At 40.9% G+C, this 20,991-nt stretch overlaps 1 protein-coding gene across 4 annotated transcripts in view; it reads left to right on the forward strand.

Annotated features, from left to right (window-relative positions):
- Nucleotides 1-8,733: 8,733 nt before the first annotated feature.
- TEX15 (testis expressed 15, meiosis and synapsis associated) overlaps nucleotides 8,734-20,991 on the forward strand; it is a 93,926-nt gene continuing 81,668 nt past the window's right edge. For 2 of the 4 annotated variants that reach the window (XM_025421205.3, XM_025421347.3), the window contains exon 1: nucleotides 8,734-8,848. The gene's annotated coding sequence lies outside the window, so the exon portion shown is untranslated. Of the gene's footprint in view, nucleotides 8,849-9,805; nucleotides 9,954-20,991 lie in introns of those variants that run through there. The other 2 variants (XM_025421254.3, XM_025421419.3) reach the window with 1 other exon arrangement.

Below are 20,991 nucleotides of genomic sequence, written 5' to 3' on the forward strand. Positions count from 1 at the left end.
CTATTCAGGCTGAAATTAAAAATCAATTAAATGAGATGCAATCCAAACTGGAGGTCCTAACGATGAGGGCTAATGAGGTAGAAGAAAGAATGAGTGACATAGAAGACAAGTTGATGGCAAGGAAGAAAGCTGAGGAAAAAAGAAGAAAAACAATTAAAAGACCATGAGGAAAGGTTAAGGGAAATAAATGGCAGCCTCAGAAGGAAAAAATCTACATTTAATTGGGGTTCCAGAGGGCACCGAGAGGGACAGAGGACCAGAAAGCATAGTTGAACAAATCATAGCTGAGAACTTCCCTAATTTGGGGAGGGAAACAGGCATTCAGATCCAGGAGATAGAGAGGTGGCCCCCTAAAATCAATAAAAACTGTTCAACACCTTGACATTTAATAGTGAAACTTGCAAATTCCAAAGATAAAGAGAAAACCCTTAAAGCAGCAAGAGACAAGAGATCCCTAACTTATATGGGGACAAATATTAGATTAACAGCTGACCTCTCCACAGAGACCTGGCAGGCCAGAAAGGGCTGGCAGGATATATTCAGAGTCCTAAAAGAGAAGAACCTGCAACCAAGAATACTCTATCCAGCAAGGTTCTCATTCAGAATAGAAGGAGAGATAAAGAGCTTCCAAGATAGGCAGAAACTGAAAGAATATGTGACCACCAAACCAGCTCCGCAAGAAATATTAAGGGTACTCTGTAAAATAAAGAGGACAGGGGATCCCTGGGTGGCGCAGCGGTTTAGCGCCTGCCTTTGGCCCAGGGTACGATCCTGAAGCCCCGGAATCGAGTCCTACATCGGGCTCCCGGCATGGAGCCTGCTTCTCCCTCCTCCTGTGTCTCTGCCTCTCTCTCTCTCTCTCTGTCTATCATAAATAATTAAATCTTAAAAAAGAAAAAAAGAAAGAGGACACCCAAAGAAATAATCCACAAAAACAAGGACCGAATAGGTATTACGCTGACATTAAATTAATACCTTTCAATAGTAACTCTGAACTTGATTGGGCTTAATGATCCCATCAAAGATGCAGGGTTTCAGACTGGATAAAAAAGCAAGACCCACCTATTTGCTGTCTACAAGAGACTCATTTTATTTTATTTTTAAAGATTTTATTTATTTATTCATGAGAGACAGAGACAGAGAGAGAGAGACAGAGACACAGGCAGAGGGAGAAGCAGGCTCCATGCCAGGAGCCTGACGCAGAACTCGATCCCGGGTCCCCACGATCACGCCCTAGGCTGAAGGCAGCGCTAAACCACTGAGCCACCTGGGCTGCCCTACAAGAGACGCATTTTAGACCTAAGGACACCTACATTCTGAAAATGAAAGGTTGGAGGACAATTTATCATTCAAATGGTCCTCAAAGGAAAGCAGGGGTAGCAATCCTCATATCAGATAAATTAAAGTTTATCCCAAAGACTGTAGTAAAAGATGAAGAGGGACACTATATCATACTTAAAGGATCTATCCAACAAGAGGACCTAACAATCATGAATATTTATGCACCTAATGTGGGAGCTGCCAAGTATATCAATCAATTAATAACCAAAGTAAAAACATACTTAGATAATAATAATACACTAATACTGGGAGACTTCAACATGGCACTTTCTGCAAATGACAGATTTTCTAAGCACAAACTCTCCAAAGAAACAAGAGCTTTAAATGATACACCGGACCAGATATATTTCACAGATATTTACAGAACTTTACATCCAAACGCAATCGAATGCACATTCTTCTCAAGTGCACATGGAATTTTCTCCAGAATATACCACATACTGAGTCGCAAATTAGGTCTTAACCAATACCAAAAGATTGGGATAGTCCCCCTGCATATTTTCAGACCATAATGCTTTGAAACTTGAACTCAATAACAAGAAGAAATTTGGAAGAAACTCAAACACGTGGATGTTAAAGAGCATCCTGCTAAAAGATGAACCGGTCAACCAGAAAATTAGAGAAGAATTAAAAAGATTCATGGGAACTGGTGAGAATGAAGATACAACCATTCAAAATCTTTGGGATACAGCTAAAGCAGTCCTGAGAGGGAAATACATCACAATACAAGCATCCCTCAAAAAATTGGAAAAAACTCAAATACACAAGCTAACCTCACACCTAAAGGAACTGGAGAAAGAACAGCAAATAAAACTACAGCAAGCAGAAAAAGAGAGTTAATAAAGATTCGAGCAGAATTCAATGAAATAGAGACCAGAAGAACTGTAGAACAGATCAATAAAACCAGAAGATTGTTCTTTGAAAGAATTAATAAGATAGATAAACCATTAGCCAGCCTTATTAAAAACAAAAGAGAAAAGATTCTAATTAATAAAATCATGAATGAAAAAGGAGAGATCACAACCAATACCAAGGAAATATACAAATTATTTTAAAAACATATTATGAGCAGCTATACACCAATAAATTAGGCAATCTAGAAGAAATGGACATATTTCTAGAAAACCACAAACTACCAAAACTGGAACAGAAAGAAATAGAAAGCCTGAACAGGCCAATAACCAGGGAGGAAATTGAAGCAGTCATCAAAAACCTCCCACGACACAGAAGTCCAGGGCCAGATGGCTTCCCAGGAGAATTCTATCAAACGTTTAAGGAAGAAACAATACCTATTCTACTAAAGCTGTTCCAAAAGATATAAAGGGATGGGATACTTCCAAACTCATTTTATGAGGCCAGCATCACCTTAATTCCAAAACCAAAGACCCCACCAAAAAGGAGAATTATAGACCAATATCCCTGATGAACACAGATGCAAAAAATCTCAACAAGATACTAGGCAATGGGATCCAACAGTACATTAAGAAGATTATTCACCATGACCAAATTGGATTTATCTCTGGGATGTAATGTTGGTTCAACACTCATAAAGCAATCAACGTGATAGATAATATCAATAAGAGAAAAAACAACCATATGATCCTCTCAATAGATGCAGAGAAAGCATTTGACAAAATACAGCATCCATTCCTGATCAAAACTCTTCAGAGTGTAGGGATAGAGGGAACGTTCCTCAGCATCTTAAAAGCCATCTACAAAAAGCCTATAGCAAATATCATTCTCAATGGGGAAACACTGGGAGCCTTTCCCCTAAGATCAGGAACACAACAGGGATGTCCACTCTCACCACTGCTATTCAACATAGTACTAGAAGTCCTAACCTCAGCAATCAGGCAACAAAAAGAAATAAAAGGCATTCAAATTGGCAAAGAAGTCAAGCTCTCCCTCTTTGCAGATGGCATGATACTGTACATAGAAAACCCAAAAGACTCCACCCCAAGATTGTTAGAACTCATACAGCAATTTGGCAGTATGGCAGGATACAAAATCAATGCCCAGAAATCAGTGGCATTTCTATACACTAACAATATGACTGAAAAAAGAGAAATTAAGGAGTCAATCCCATTTACAATTGCACCCAAAAGCATAAGATACCTAGGAATAAACCTAACCAAAGAGGTAAAGGATCTATACCCTAAAAACTACAGAACACTTCTGAAAGAAATTGAGGAAGACACAAAGAGATGGAGAAATATTCCATGCTCATGGATTAGAAGAATTAATATTGTGAAAATGTCAATGCTACCCAGGGCAATTTACACATTTAATGCAATCCCTATCAAAATACCACGGACTTTCTTCAGAGAGTTGGAACAGATCATCTTAAGATTTGTGTGGAATCAGAAAAGACCCAGAACAGCCAGGGGAATATTGAAAAAGAAAACCAGAGCTGGGGAATATTGAAAAAGAAAACCAAATCACAATGCCAGATTTCAAGTTGTACTACAAAGCTGTGATCAAGACAGTGTGGTACTGGCACAAAAACAGACACATAGATCAATGGAACAGAATAGAGAACCCAGAAATGGGCTTTCAACTCTATGGTCAACTAATATTCGAGAAAGCAGAAAAGACTATCCACTGGAAAAAGAACAGTCTCTTCAATAAATGGTGCTGGGAAAACTGGACAACCACATGCAGAAGAATGAAACTAGACAATTCTCTTACACCATACACAAAGATAAACTCAAAATGGATGAAAGATCTAAATGTGAGACAAGATTCCATCAAAATCCTAGAGGAGAACACAGGCAACACCCTTTTTGAACTTTGCCACAGCAACTTCTTGCAAGATACATCCATGAAGGCAAGGGAAACAAAAGCAAAAATGAATTATTGGAACTTAATCAAGATAAAAAGCTTCTATACAGCAAAAGAAACAGTCAACAAAACTGAAAGACAACCTACAGAATGGGAGAAGATATTTGCAAATGGCCTATCAGATAAAGGGCTAGTATCCAAGATCTATAAAGAACTTATTTTTTTTTAATTTTTATTTATTTATGATAGTCACAGAGAGAGAGAGAGAGGCAGAGACACAGGCAGAGGGAGAAGCAGGCTCCATGCACCGGGAACCCGATGTGGGATTCGATCCCGGGTCTCCGGGATCGCGCCCTGGGCCAAAGGCAGGCGCCAAACTGCTGCGCCACCCAGGGATCCCTATAAAGAACTTATTAAACTCAACAGCAAAGAAACAAACAATCCAATCATGAAATGGACAAAAGACATGAACAGAAATCTCACAGAGGAAGACATAGACATGGCCAACAAGCACATGAGAAAATGCTCTGCATCACTTGCCATCAGGGAAATACAAATCAAAACCACAATGAGATACCACCTCACGCCAGTGAGAATGGGGAAAATCAACAAGACAGGAAACAACAAATGTTGAAGAGGATGTGGAGAAAGGGCGACCCTCTTACATTGTTGGTGGGAATGTGAACTGGTGCGGCCACTCTGGAAACTATGTGGGCGTTCCTCAAAGAGTTAAAAATAGAGCTACCCTAAGACCCAGCAATTGCACTGCTGGGGATTTACCCCAAAGATACAGATGCAATGAAACAGCAGGACACCTACACCCCAATGTTTCTAGCAGCAATGTCCACAATAGCCAAACTGTGGAAGGAGCCTCAGTGTCCATCAAAGGACGAATAGATTAAAAAGATGTGGTCTATGTATACAATGGAATATTACTCAGCCATTAGAAATGACAAATACCCACCATTTGCTTCAACGTGGATGGAACTGGAGGGTATTATGCTGAGTGAAATAAGTCAATCAGAGAAGGACAAACATTATATGGTCTCATTCATTTGGGGAATATAAAAAATAGTGAAAGGGAATAAAGGGGAAAGGACAGAAAATGAGTGGGAAATATCAGTGAGGGTGACGGAACATGAGAGACTCCTAACTCTGGGAAATGAACAAGGGGTGGTGGAAAGGGAGGTGGGCAGGGGGACGGGGTGACTGGGTGATAGGCACTGAGGGGGGCACTTGATGGGATGAGCACTGGGTGTTATGCTATATGTTGGCAAATCTAACTCCCATTAAAAAATATACCAAAAAAAATAGAAAATAATACTGAATAAAACAAAAATTAATTTTCTAGATAATGGAAAACAAATGGTAGGGTATTTTTTTTTTCAGAATTTCAAAAAGGAAACAAAACTGAGAATAGGGGAAATAGAAACTGATATTGCAGTTTTGGTGTAGTTATATAGTGTTGCTCACAAGATAATTCTTTTGCTCAGTTTCATCATGACATTTTACCTTTGTCCTTTGTATACAGAGAGCAAACTAGTGGTTGCTAGCAAACTAGGGGAGTGGGGACAGGTGAAATAGTTGAAGTCGATTAAGAGGTATAAACTCCAGCTTATAAAATAAATCATAAGGATGAAAAGTACAGCATGGGAAATATAGTCAATAATACTGTAATACCTTTGTATGGTTACAGATGGTAACTACATTTGAGCATTTCATAATGCATATAATTGTCAATTTCAGTATGTTGTACACCTGAAACTTACGTATGTCAACTATATTTCAACTTTTAAAAATATCATCTATTTTTTTCCTACTGATGATATATGTCCATTTTAAGAAATTTGAAAGCTACAGGCCGCCCGGGTGGCTCAAGTTAAGCGTCTGCCTTAAACTCAGATCATGATCCCTGGGTCCTAGGATGTAGCCCCTAATCAGCGGGAGTCTCCTTCTTCCTCTCCCTCTGCCCCTCTTTGCTTGTGTTTTCTCTCTCTCTCTCTTGCTCACTTTCTCTTTCAAATAAACAAATAACATCTTTTTAAAAAAAGAAATTTGAAAGTTACAGAGAAACACAAAGGAGAAAATAAAAATCACCTATAGTGCTGCAACACACTTTCTTGGAAATCACTTTTTGCTTTTCTGTATACTTTAACCATGCAAGTATGCATCCCTAAATGAGCTTAGTTTTGCCTATTTTTTTAAAAAGATTTTTATTTGTTTATTCATGAGAGACAGAGAGAGAGGCGGAGACAGGCAGAGGGAGTAGCAGGCTCCATGTAGGGAGCCTGAGGTGGGACCTGATCCCAGAACCCCGGGATGACACCCTGAGCTGAAGGCAGATGCTCAACCATGATCCACCCGCTGAGCCACCCAGGCATCACAGTTTTGCCTATTTTTTAACTGTATGTAAATGGCAACTCACAATATGTATTCTTTTCTGCCTGATTTCGTTCCCTCACTATTGTGTATCTCCTCATGTTATTGCATATAAATTGTTGTTTTCATATATAAAACTGTTAAATATACCAGTGGATGAATATGCCACCATTTTCATTGACAGATATTTGGGTTGTTTCCAGTATTTGGCTATTATGAACAGTGTTGGTATGGAGTTCTTATACATGTCTCTTGGGTACAAGTTCCTAGGAGTACAGTTGCTTGGTACCCTAATTCTTTTTCTTTTTTTAATTTTTATTTTTAAATAGGCCTCATGTCCAGCATGAAGCCCAATGCAGGGCTAGAACTCACAACCCTGAAATCAAGACCTGAAGTGAGATCAATAGTCCAACAATTAACTGAGCCACCCAGGGAAGTGGAAAGGAAGGACTGAACCACCCTGGTACCCTAATACTTAAGTGTAAAAGGAAGGATAAAAGGGGCACCTGGCTGGCTCAGTGGGTAGAACTTGTCACTCTTGGATCTCAGGGTCATGAGTTCAAGCCCCTTGTTGGGTATAGAGATTACTTTAAACAACAATAACAACAACAACAACAAAAAAACAAAAGGAAAGATGAGGGTCAGTGAAGGAGAAAATGAGAAATAGATTAATTTTGAACTTTTGTTTAATATCAAATAGATTTTTAAAAATATTTTATTTATATGAGAGCAAAAGACAGCTCATGGGTTGGGGGAGGAGCAAATGGAAAGGGAGAAGGAGAAAGAGAAAATCTCAAGAAGACTCTGTACTGAGCCAGGGAAGAAGGGACTCAATCTCAGGACCCTGAGATCATGACCTGAGTCAAAACCAAGATTCTGTTGCTTAACCAACTGAGCCCCCCAGATGTCCCTGAAAACAGATTATTAAGAGGAACAATAAAATTTTATTTTACACATGGAGTAAAACTGGAACTTAAAATAATTTTTTAAAATACTAAGGTTTTATAGGCACATAAATAAGAAGTGGTTCTTACCACTTTGGGGAGAGTCACATATCTGAGAGTCTGGTAACAGTTATAGAACCTTTTCCGTCTAAATTGAACTTAAACATTTTCTTTTTTTTTTTTTTTTTTTAATTTTTTTTTAAGGTATTTATTTATTTATTTGTGATAGTCACAGAGAGAGAGAGAGGCAGAGACACAGGCAGAGGGAGAAGCAGGCTCCATGCACCGGGAGCCCGACGCGGGACTCGATCCCGGGTCTCCAGGACCGCGCCCTGGGCCAAAGGCAGGCGCCAAACCGCTGCGCCATCCAGGGATCCCGAACTTAAACATTTTCATATCGTGTTAGTGTATTCATAGATCCATGAAGCTCCCCTTTCAATCTAAATTAAAACAAAAGAGCAAAAACCTTACTGTGTACTTTTTTTTTTTTACACGTCTCCTGTTACATTCAGGTTTTAAAGTACATTTAAAATTTGCCATATAATAAGTGACTATTGGGAAATGGAATGCTGTATCCTTTGGGTTCCTTGCCTCAACATCTTTACCCATAAACACTGCAGGATGCTTCAGGCATGCAAATGTGACATTAGATCCAAGTTACTGTACTGGAGAACCTGGATTCTCTGGTCTACATACTCCTTGAATACAGCTGGAAGAGCCATGCAACAAAGATTTAATTTTCTGAATACACGGAGTCTTAAAAATCTTGATATCTCAGATCCCCCCAATTTGTGATGTGTTTGCTACCTTCAGGCTCAAGCCTTAACTAAGGCAGTTGGCCATTACCTGCGGAACAGGAATGGCCCTTTTTGGAAGGGCCATTACCCTTCCAAATTTTTTAAATCATAAAGTCAACCAAACATGTACCAGAATGGCCCCTTCCTAAGAACTGAGGATGCCTGGAGGCTTACTTAAGCAAGGCCCATTCGCCCAATTTAAGGAAGAGAAGCCAGGCTTTCATCTGGGTTGAAAGGGTGCCAGTCGCGGTAACATTCCATTCACGTGGTCATTCAACCAATGTTTGTTGAGCGCCTACTGTGTGCAAGCTTACTGAGCACGCAGCCCACGGTAGGACACCGACTGGCCTATGAAGTCCCTTCCCTCGCAGCCGCTAGCACCCCCTCGGGCCCAGCCCCCAGCACCTCAGAGCTCCTCAGGCCCCACCGCGTGCTCTGCGCAGCCGCATAAGCGCCCCCTCCCCGCCCAGAAGCCTCCGCGTGCGCACGTGCGGGGCGAGCCCCGCTTTGTTCCTGAAGTTTCCGAGGAAGCAGGTGCGAGCAGCTGTGTTTCGCCGGGAAGACTTGGAGTCCGAGGAGCTGACTGGACCAACCAGGCTGCCGAAGGTGGGTGTGGGGCACGTGGCGGCAGGGCGGTGGAGACACAGGCGAGGTTCTCCGAGAATTACAGAGGGAAAGGCTATTATAACGAAGCTCGCGGACTTCTTTTAAAGATTTTTTTTTTTTAAGTAATCTCTACACCCAACGTGGGGCTTGAGCCTAGAACCCCGCGAGGGTCACAGGCCCCCCCACACTAAGCCCGCAAGGGCCTCAAAGTTCAAGATTCTTTACTTGAGCCCAGAGGAGGGCCCCCCCCCCACCCCCCGCCGTGGGCGCGGGCGCCCTGGTCCTGAAGGTGAAGTATCCGCTTCCCTCAAATGAGCCACTTCCCACGCTCGCGCCCCGTTTGCTCCGGTGCAGAGCGCCATTGAGGTCGCCCGACGCCTCTGTGGGCATGTGGGGAAGATGAGGCACGGGGTTGGAGGGGACCCTACAGCCTGGACGTGGCTGAGAACCCGGCTTCCGGGAGGCTCAGCTGCCGGAAGGTCGCAGGGAGCAGCGCGAATCCTGTGAGCCTCGGCGCGGAGCCTGGCGCCTCCAGCGTTCCTTCAGCCCGGGTTCCAGGCCGCGCGCGCCCTCCCCCCCGGCGGGGGCGGGGGCGGGCTCGCTGGGGGCGGGGCGGGGCCTCGCCGGGGCGCCGCCCCCTCGGGCCGCGACTCGGGCCCCACGCACTGCCCAGCGGCTCGCGAGCGCGGAGGCGAGGAACGCCGCCCGGGTGACTGCTGCTCTCGCGCCGCCGAGAGAGGCGAGGCGCTGAGCCGCCCGGGCCCCCCGGACCCCCCGCGCGAGCCCGCACTCAGAAGATGCCCGCCGGTGCCGGCCGCCCGCTGTCTCGCTGCAGCAGCCGGTGGACGTGGGGGCGCTCGGGTAGGCGAGGGCGGCTCGGGAGGCGGGCGTGCAGGTGAGCCCGAGGGGAGCCTCCTCCGACGCGCCCCGGGAGGCGGCCGCCGCGTGTCCGTGGCGCCTCGGCCGTTGTAAACAGGGCTGAGTGGAGGTTTTGCGAGACTGCTTCGCCTTCAGTTCTTGACGTCTTGGTTCACCTGTTTGAACGTACTGAAACTTTTCGGGTCCCACAGGGCTGTGGGTGTAGAGAAAGTCTCCTGACCGTCAGGTAGTTTAGTATGAGCCGCTACTGAAGCCCGTTCCTAACTCATCTCTTCTGAGGCAGTTTCCATCTTTTTTTTTTTTTTTTTTTCAAAACTTTGTTTATTTATTCATGAGAGAGAGACAGAGAGAGGGCGGCAGAGACACAGGCAGAGGGAGAAGCAGGCTCCATGCAGGGAGCCCAATATGGGACTCGATCCCGGGACTCCAGGATCATACCCCGGGCTGGAGGCGGCGCTAAACCGCTGAGCCACCCAGGGCTGCCCAGTTTCCATCATTTCCACTCTAGGGTCGGATATACTTGGAGTGCTCAGCTTGAGGTGCTCCGCCGCCCTGGTGGCGATGTGGGAGACACTGTTTAGTAATGAAGTTACAGAAAGTGAAAAGGTCCAGGGTTATTGGTAACCTCAAGGCTTTAAAAGAACACAGTTCCCCTCCAGTTTTAAAAACTGTGGGCTCCAAGTGCAATGTAAAGCACCCCAACACCGTAAGTGCACTGTTTGCCTTTTGGGTGACAGCAGAAATATGGGACTCTTTGGAAGTATACAGTGGAAGTGACAAGATTATATAATTCGTTTATTTAAGTTTTTGAATTTGCTTTTTGACAATTATGTGTTAACTCTGTGTAGAGAGAAGTGGTACAAGCTTTAAGAAAAGGGTCATTGAATTCGCATTTAGAAAATGGTTAATTTTGTTCATTAGAGAACCTAAAGAGGTTTTAGGCTTCATTCAAAATATTGTTCAGTGGAAAGGAGGGTACATTTTAATGTTAGAGGCCAAGGCACCTGGAGGAGTGAAATGATTATTTATAGGTATTTTCAATGTTCTGTCATTGCTCATTTTCTTAAAAGCTTCTAATTTAAACACACACACATCAAAACTGTCTTTATTTTATTGCCCAGATATTTTAAAATCTGAACTTAATCACAAAGATGTCAAAAGTTTGGAGACAATACCTAAATGTCTTGAATAGCCATGCACATATTCTTTTTTAAGATTTTATTGAGGCATTTGGGGCCCTTGACTGGCTCAGTTGGAAGACCATCTAACTCTTGATCTCAGGTCATGAATTTGAGCCCTGCTTGGGTGTAGAGATTACTTAAAACAAAAAAATTGTATGAAGAATTCATAGAACTAGGGTAAAATGGAATTAGCTTTAGAGGTTAATAGTTAACCAGTAGGGAAAATAGCATAAGTTTTATTTACATTTTCTGACATTTTAATTCTAGTGGCTAGTGATAATTTTAACATGTATTTCAGCCATATTTTATAGATTAATACATTAAAAGTGTTTTATTTTACAGCACATACATATGAAATTACCACTGTACACCTGAAACTAGTAAAATGTTATGTCACTTATATTTAAATTTTGTTAATGTTTTATACAACCAGTAAAATGTAATTATGCTACTTTTATTAATAACATATATCATGATGGTGCTTTACTCTATTGCAAGTGACTTGAGGATCACTTTTTCTCTCAGTACACCAACTACTATACTTGGGCATTTTTAAATTGTAAAGTTATTTTTTATTATGCCAAAGGACAATATACTGTACTTGGATTGCAGAATTTTTTTTTAAGATTTTAGTTATTTATTTGAGAGAGAGAAAGGGAGAGAGTAGGAGAAGCAGACTCCCCACTAAGCAGAGAGCCCTACGCAGGGCTCAGTCCCAGGATGAGAGCTGAAGGCAGACACTCAACGGACTGAGCCACCCAGGCTCCCCCAAATTTTAAATTAGAGAAAACAATCACCCTTTTCATTATGCCTGAAGATTAATTTTAGAAAATTGACAGTTATGTTTTTTGGTAAATGTGTTACTTTGGTCTGCTTCCTGTGTCCTATTTTTTCTGTCATTTATTTCTAAATGCCTTTGCTTTCATGAAGGATTTAGGGGATTAGAAGTGCCTGTAAGTTATTCTGTTAGATGTGATGGAATCTGATTAACTGCAAGCCTTAAACGTGTTGCATTATTGGGATTAGTTTTCCTTTAACAGTGCCTTTTTTTAAATCATATTTGTTACTTGTTTTTATTTATCAAAAAGGAACTTTTTGTTTAACAAATATTTCCAGAATACCAGTGTTTTGGGTTTTTTAAAAGATTTTATTATTTATTTATTTTTTAATTTTTATTTATTAATGATAGAGAGAGAGGCAGAGACACAGGCAGAGGGAGAAGCAGGCTCCATGCAACGAGAGCCCGATGTGGGATTCGATCCCGGGTCTCCAAGATCGTACCCTGGGCCAAAGGCAGGCGCTAACCTGCTGCGCCACCCAGGGATCCCCTATTTATTTTTTTAAAAAATATTTTTATTTATTCATTCATGGGAGAGAGAGAGAGGCAGAGACACAGGCAGAGAGAGAAGCAGGCTCCATGCAGGGAGCCCGACATGGGACTCGATCCTGGGTCTCCAGGATCACGCCCTGAGCAAAGGCAGATGTTCAACCACCCAGGAGTCCCAAGAATACCAGTGTTTTACATTACTTTTTGTGTCTGTTTATAAGTGATAATCTAGACTGATTTGTTTTTACTTTGTCATACTTGCGGTTTTATGAAGTTAATCTAGGTGTATGGTTAGATTGTCAGAAATAACTTTTCAGTAATAGCTCTATTTTACAAAATGAAGTAAGGTTTCGTAGTAAACTGAGCAAATTTCAGAAAATTTTAAACTCCTATATAGAATAAATTTGATGATTGCTTTAATGAGCAATTTTGCCTATTAAGATAGTCCCTGAAGTCTGGTAGCAACTCTATATCTTTGGAATGTATAATCCACATAATGCACAGCCTTTGTAATTACTGGTCTTTGAAACTAATGATAGTTGCTCCTGAGAGTCTGTCTTTAATTACAACAGCTGAGTCTTTGGCAGAGCTGCAGCTACTGCTTTCACTAGTGTGACTGTGGATATATGTGAACAATTAAATCCTTATCAGAATGTAATCTTCATATTGGATTCCTTGGTGGTACTTATTAGACCCTAGATTTATTTTGATTTTTAAGTTTTTCAGACAAGTTTTTTAGCCTACTATAACTCAACTGGAGGATTTGAAGGACAATATTGCAATAGGGAAAACCACTGTTGTATCTAGTTTGTCAGGATACAATTCTGAAACCTGCACACACACCTCAAGGGGGGAGTACTTTCTGCCAATGAAGGTAAAACTTAATTTCTTTTTCCCTTTTATAAGCATAAGTTTGTTAGCACTGGTATGTTTATAGGTGGAACAGCAAAACTGCAAAGTGCATGTGTGAGAGAAAGAGGAAGAAAGAGAAGGGGAATGACTAAATGGCATTTTTTATATTAAACCAACAGGACCATTGTAATACTCTTGTCTAAAAGTTCTTAACTTGGGATACGTGGACTTCAGTGATTATTTGAAGCCCCTGATTGTTTGCAAAAAAAAATGTGTGGATTGTGTTGATTTTTTTTTTTTTTTTTTTATGATAGGCACACAGTGAGAGAGAGAGAGAGAGGCAGAGACACAGGCAGAGGGAGAAGCAGGCTCCATGCACCGGGAGCCTGACGTGGGATTCGATCCTGGGTCTCCAGGATCGCGCCCTGGGCCAAAGGCAGGCGCCAAACCGCTGCGCCACCCAGGGATCCCGATTGTGTTGATTTTTGCTGAGGAAAACATACAGCTTTATCAGACTCGAGAAGGTGTGAGCCCCTCTCCCCCAAAACAAATTTAGCAGTAATAAGCTTGAGGTTGTTTTATAGGAACACGTTACCAATGTTATAAACCAAGATAGCTAGATACTAGCAAAACTAGGAGTCAGACTTAAGTTTTTGACTACTAATCCTTTGCTACTTTCCACAAAGGTCCACAGTTACTGAACCTTATAGTGACCTTTTTTTTTTCTTTTTCTTTTTTTTTTTTTTTTGGTAGGCCCATGTTCTCTACTGTGTGGCTCATAAGTAAAGCTTTTAGAGAGACATTTCAAGTTATGGAAGAGTTTTAATGACAGGTCTTAACAGAAACTATGAGCAAAAAATGAATTATTATATGTAAAGGAAGACAGGAGCAAATACTTTCTGATATAGGTAGATGAAAGCTTTGCCATAATTTTGTGCCATTAATATAAAAGAACAAATCCAAAAAGGACAAAGCTTTTCTAAAATCAACAAATTCTCTGTTAGAATTACATATTATAATAGTGGTCAGGGAAGTCCATAAGCCCTTTGACCTTGGGCTTATACTTTTTTTAAGTTTCTATACAAATTCAAATTCCAATTAGCTGACACAGTGCAACACCAGATTCAGGTGAACAACATAGTGATTCAACACCTTCACACAATACCCAGTGCCCATCATAGCAATCCCTATCACCCACTCCCTCCCACCATCAGTTTCTTTTCCACAGCCAAGAATCTGCCTCTTGATCTGCCACCCTCTTCCATTGAACCCCTTGTTCTGTCTCCTAATTTCTGTATGTGAGTGAAACCACACAGCATTGTCCTTCTCCAGATGACCCACCCTACCCAGCACACTTTCTAGGTTTATATATCCTTCATTTTCTGTAGCATATATTGTATACAATGACATATTTAGACAAAGAATATGAAGCAACTTCAGGAAATAGCAGAAGGACAAATTTTAAAGAAAAGTTCTGGAGCACCTGGGTGGCTCAGTGGTTGAGCATCTGCCTTTGGCTCAGGCTGTGATCCTAGGGTCCTGGGATCGGGTCCCACATCAGGCTCTCCACAGAGAGCCTGCTTCTCTCTCTGCCTCTCTCTCTGTGACTCTCATGAATAAATAAAGAAAATCTTTAAAAAAAAAAAAAAGTTCCTCAAATCCATCTTTCTCTTTCAAAAACCCAATGGTTTTGTATTTGCAGGTGTCTTTCAAGCCCATTTCAATCTAGCATTGTAGTTTTTCAAGTTTATTATGTGCCTGCCCATCTGAGGTATTTAGCCCATACAAATACATACACTTCATATGTTTTGTTCTCTTAAAGCTAAAAAAGAATAGGGCTTCACACGTCAATAAAATGGCTGTTGGGAAAAATGGATGAATATTAGATGATTAACATTAAACTATAAGAATTTAAAAATTACATCTCTTTATGTAATTAAACATGTGCTAATAATAGCCAACACTCAATAGCACTTTGTTCTATAAGTTAGTGTTGAATGTACTGCACATAATTAATCATACAGCAAAAGAATATTGAACTGAATTAACAACTTGAGTAGGTATTTGTTAATTTTTTATTTTTAATGTATAAAGAACTGAAGCACAGAGAGATTAGGTAACTGGTCCAAAGTTGCACAGTTATTAATAAGGGGCAGAGCAGGATTTGGAACTAGGTGATCTGGCTTTACCAAACTGCCACCAAAAATATATTTCTCTGATTTATGGCACAAATGAGTCAAATAATTTTCTTTTAAAAATAATTTATCTGAACTACTTATGTTAAATTTTTTTTTCATAAAGATTTTATTTGAGAGAGAAAAGATAAAGCAGAGGGAGGGGCATAGGGAGAGGAAAAAGCAGACTCCCCGCTGAGCAGGGAGTCCAACTCAGGTCTCCATCCCAGGACCCTGAGATCATGACCTGAGCAAAAGGCAGGCACTTAACTGACTGAGCCACCCAGGCACCCCCTTACGCTCAATTTTTTTAACAAAAGTTATTTGCGGGACGCCTGGTGGCTCAGTGGTTAAGCGTCTGCCTTCAGTCCAGGGCGTGATCCTGGGGTCTGGGAATTGAGTCCCGCATCGGGCTCACTGTATGGACCCTGCTTCTCTCTCTGCCTGTGTTTGCCTCTTTCTCTCTGTGTCTCTCATGAATAAATAAAATTAAAGCAAAAAAAGAAAGATTAATCGCTGCAAATTTTCTGAGCCTGAAAAAAAGCTAATGGCAAATTGTTCTGTTTTGTTCACCTTGTATTTATGGACTATCTAAAAGCAGGACTTACATTTTTAGCCTAATGGAAGACTAGCATGAGAAATGCCAAGAAAAATTATCTAAGTTCATTTCTCTGCCTAGGATGCTATAACCCATGTTCTAGTTAGTTTGGTTGTGGAGACTCGATAATACTCAAGTTTTGCCTACACTTTTCTTTGAAGTCTACAGTCTGTCTACTTGGTATAACCCCCACCAGGTTTATTTCAGTATCCTTAAGAAAGGGAGAGAGAGAAAACGAGAGAGGAAAGGGGGTGGCAGTGGAGGGAGAGAGAGATTCTTTTTTTTTTTTTTTTTAAAGATTTTATTTATTTATTCACGATAGTCACAGAGGAGAGAGAGAGAGGCAGAGACACAGGCAGAGGGAGAAGCAGGCTCCATGCACCGGGAGCCCGACGTGGGATTTGATCCCGGGTCTCCAGGATTGTGCCCTGGGCCAAAGGCAGGCGCCAAACCGCTGCGCCACGCAGGGATCCCGAGAGAGAGATTCTTAAGCAGGTTCCATATCCAGTGAGGAGCCCAAAGGCAGAGCTTGATGTAGGCCTTAATCTTAGGACCCTGAGATGATGACCTGAACAGAATTCAAGAGTTGGATGCTTAACCCACTGAACCACCCAGGTGCTCCTTAGACATTGCATTATTAAAATGCTTCTACAGAACTTTTGAGAAACCTGCTTGTTGCTACAGTCAGGTAGAATCTTAAAATGAATATAATGTTAGAAATAGACAAATTATATTAAAGTCCATTCTTGATAGGAGTATTAGTAAGGATGCATATTATTATTGCTAGTTGTTCTCTTGTCATGTTTAACTTAAATATAGGAAAAGATTTTTATTATTTTTAAAGATTTTATTTATTTATTCACAAGAGACATAGAGACAGAGAGAGGCAGAGACACAGGCAGAGGGAGAAGCAGGCTCCATGCAGGGAGCCCGATGTGGGACTCGATTCCGGGTCTCCAGGATCACGCCCCAGGCTGCAGGTGGCGCTAAACCGCTGCGCCACTGGGGCTGCCCTAAATAGTATCTTAAAAAAAAAATTTCTTGTACCTCTGGCCCCAGCCATGCATTTCTTGTAGGTTCAGCAGATTGGAATTGGTAACTAATGATTGGTGGCTACATTTTCCATACAATATGTGTAGAAAGGAAGCTGCTATTGAATTTTTTGAACCAACATAGATAACTTAATATTTTAAAATGAAAAGAACACCTTGAATAACAAGAATGATTCAGGGCACCATTCATTGACATTAAAGGGGCAATCTGAGGAATACTATTGGTTTTTAATTAGAAAACCATCCAGGGCAAGAGGAAAAATTGATTTAGTGTTGGTCAGACCTAGTTAGAAATTTATCAAATAGTGCTTCATATATTACCTGTATACATTAATAAGAATGAATTTTGTGGGTTTTTAAATAAGACCAATTTTAGAGATGACTTTGTTGTTGGAGAAAACTGATAAATTTTCTACAAGGATTAAATAAGAAGCTCTTTATTATTCTTTCTCTTCCAAGAGTTTCATGTGTTTAATTCCCTTGAAAATTATGTGTCATTATCTTTAATCATCTGATTAGTTCTTTGTATTTCCCTAACGTCTTTTTAAAAATCTCATAATGGCAATAGATTAGTTACTAATCTTATTCCTGTGCCTTTACAACAATTCCCTAACTCCTTTTGTATGTGATTTTCTTCTGCTACACAGAGAATGCGCTCAGTTTGGAGTTCAATTGATTGATCTATTCATCTTTCACAGCCTGGTAGCACCATATTTTACACCCTTCTGTCAATACATCTGATTTTCAGGCAATCATTTCTCTGTTTATATCTGCATAGGGAGGAAAGAAGTGGCTTTAGGCTGGCAAGGTGGTAACTTTCTTGCTATTTCATCTGCTTTTCACTAGTTTTCAGTATATTAATTTAGAGGAAGGCATTCTTTGTATTTAATAATTGGGCTCACTAAGTAGTAACAATCTCTCATTATGTTCGTCTATAGATTGATACATAGGAGAGGGATAGGTAATCCCAGATTTTTTTCCGTGTTGTGCAATAGCAAATTATCCTTTGCTAGTTTACTTCTTGGTGGAGTAGTTCTGTTTTGCTTAAGCCAGTCAGAACTTGGGCATTTGAGAAGGTTGAAGGAAGAACTAGGAGTAGAGGATTGAGTTAATAAAGCGTTGAGCTGTTTTCTCACCTTTTCTGTGGCTGGGATGACCCTGGCCCCTTTGTGGAACCTGATCTATTTTTACCAACGCTCCTAGACTCCAAAGGGAAAGAAGCCAGGGGAGTCCTAACCCTTGGGGGCCCCTTAACTTTAATTATTCCCCTGATGAAAAGCAGCTGGACTAGAAGTACTCTTTCCCATAGCCTAGACTCTTGGGATAGTCTTTAAAGCATATAAATTACTTTTAACTTTACTCTCATTTGACCATGTATAATTAAATAGATACGGGATCCTCCTTGGGCCTGAAGGGACAGACTTCCCCAAATTTTTAGAGAAATTCATTTATATAGTATAGGACAATTAAAACAAAATTTAGACGTTCTGAATCACAACAAAATCATGGAAATGTTGGAGTACTAGCTTTTGCTTCTAGTTTAGGAAAACTTTCATATTGGAAGTTGGTTGAGGCAACATAGACACCTGAAGATAGGTTGTGATAAAATAGTTAAATCACATAGTTTAAAAAATAATCCATCCCCCCTTCCCTATTCTCTCTGCCATCATGGCAAGAGACTCTCAGCAGTAAATATACATGAAAAGGTCTTGAGAAATGAACTGGTAATTCTTAGACATTTCTTTCCTGGAGTGCCCAAACTTTATGATGCCTGATCATCTAGATTGGTGGTTATCAAAGTGTGGTCCCTGGCCATCAGCATTACCTGGGAATTTATTAGAAAAAAAAAATCTTGGGCCTCAGCTCAGACAGACTGAATTAGAAACTCTGGAGGTGGTACCCACTAATCTATGTTTAATGAGCCCTCCAGGTGATTCTGATAGATGTTAACATTTGAGACCCACTAGCCTTAGATATCATGGATGGACCATGTTTTTTTTTTTTGCTTTGCTAGTCCATTGCTTCAGTGTAAATACAATTATTACTTATCACTTATTTGGTATTGCCAGGAATAGGCAATTATGTTATTAATTATATTGTGTTAATTATTTTGAATGGTATCCAAATTAAAATTGTTGGTAGCTTCCGGAGTTCTCTTTCTTGTCTTTCCTCCTTGCTGAGTACCCTGGAACAAGGTAGCTGTTCGGTGATTACTTTGTTAGATGAATGGTTTGCCTGCTTCCCTTCCCACCCTACAAGAGGCATTCTTTTTTTCATTTCTTTTAGATTATTCCTTTGCAGGAGCAACATTAAAAATGAGGTTTCCAGTTAAGAACATTTCTTTCTCCTAATAGTGACACTAGTTGAAAAGATTGCTAATAACTAAAAAGGAAAAAGGAAAAAAGAAACAGTTCTTATGTAGCTGATAGAATGCTTTCCTCGGAATTATCTACCAGTAGATCTCAAACCTAGCTTACATCAGAATCACCTGGAGAACCTGTCAGATCACAGTTTGCTGGGCCTAATTCCTAGAGTTTTGGATTCAGTAAATCTAGGATTGGGCCGGAAGATTTGCATAGCCAGTAAGTTCCCAGGTGATAATGGATGCTGCTGGTCTAGGGACCACAGTTTGAGAACCACTGCCCTTGACTCACTGAGACCAAAAATAATAGGTAATTTCCTGAATATGAATGTTCCTGGTGCTTGTGTAGCCAGTGATCTATAATTGGAAAGTATAATATAATTGGATAACAAACTTACTGAATACTACTTTTTAGAGGTTTCTGGAAAATCTTTTTTAACACAAGACTTTTTCAAGCCTCTTTAAAAAGCAATTCAAGGGATGCCTGGGTGGCTCAGCAATTTAGCGCCTGCCTTTGGCCAGGGCATGATCCTGGAGTCCCGGGATCGAGTCCCACATTGGGCTCCTTGCATGGAGCCTGCTTCTCCCTCTGCCTATGTCTCTGCCTCTCTCTGTGTGTTTCTCATGAATAAATAAATAAAATATTAAAAAAAAAAAAAAGCAATTCAAGGGATGCCTGGGTTGCTCAGTGGTTAGCGTCTGCCTTCAGCTTAGGGCATGATCCCAGGGCCCTGGGATGGAGTCCCGCATCCAGTTCCCCACAGGGAGCCTGCTTCTCCCTCTGCCTATGTCTCTGCCTCTCTCTCTGTGTCTCTCATGAATGGATAAATAAAATCTTTAAAAATTTTTTTAAATGATTCAAAACTCAGCCACCTAAATAATTGAATTTGAAAGGGATAGATTCTTCCTAAAGCGTGCCACACAGATCATTTCTCTGCTTCTCTTTCACCTCAAGTTTTTTGAGTTTAGCTAAGCTACTCCACAGTATTGCTGCCTCAGCAATCATTTTGTTTGGCCAGGCAGCCTTTGGTGACCTTAAACTGACACTAGCCCCCTCATGCAAATGCGCACCCTAGATACTAGCCCTCAGACTCAAAAGCACATGAAAGTTTATGAAATGACTTCCCCAACAGCCCTTCTGATCAGCAGTCTCCTGCCTCCCATTGCCTTTCCCTTAAGCGCATTTAATAAGACCCCTGTGTAGCTTAGCAAAACCCTGCTCTTTTGGTTTATACTGACCAATGCAGCTTAGCCTAGGAACACCAACATGCTTCACCCACAGACCCTAATAAAGGTGTGTGCCCAGGTCCTGCCTCTCTGTTTGCACTCTGCCTTGGTCTCCCCATGCGGCATGTCAGGGACTTCTTCCAGGACCTCTAAAAAATTCCTCTTGTGGTCTGTTGTTGAACCTTAGCTCATCATTCTGGCATCCTGTGCTCCACTTCATAAATGTTAATTTGACAAATTCATAACAAGCTTACCTAATTTTCCAATATTATTGGAAAACTACAAGTGCCTAAAGAACAGGAAAGTTGACATTTCTTGTGGATTTTTTTCTCACAACTAAAGTTTTGTAGGCTTGACTGCTTGTCACTTGAGTTCTTACATTGTTAGCATCTCCTAAAACAGTTTAAAATGAGGTTCCCCCCAACTCTTTTATAAGCCTTTTTTTCTTGCTAAATGAGTGGTTCTAAAGAAGGAAATTTGAAATCTATCTG

Source organism: Canis lupus, chromosome 16 (genome assembly GCF_003254725.2).
Source record: "Canis lupus dingo isolate Sandy chromosome 16, ASM325472v2, whole genome shotgun sequence".
Taxonomy (NCBI): Eukaryota; Metazoa; Chordata; class Mammalia; order Carnivora; family Canidae; genus Canis; species Canis lupus.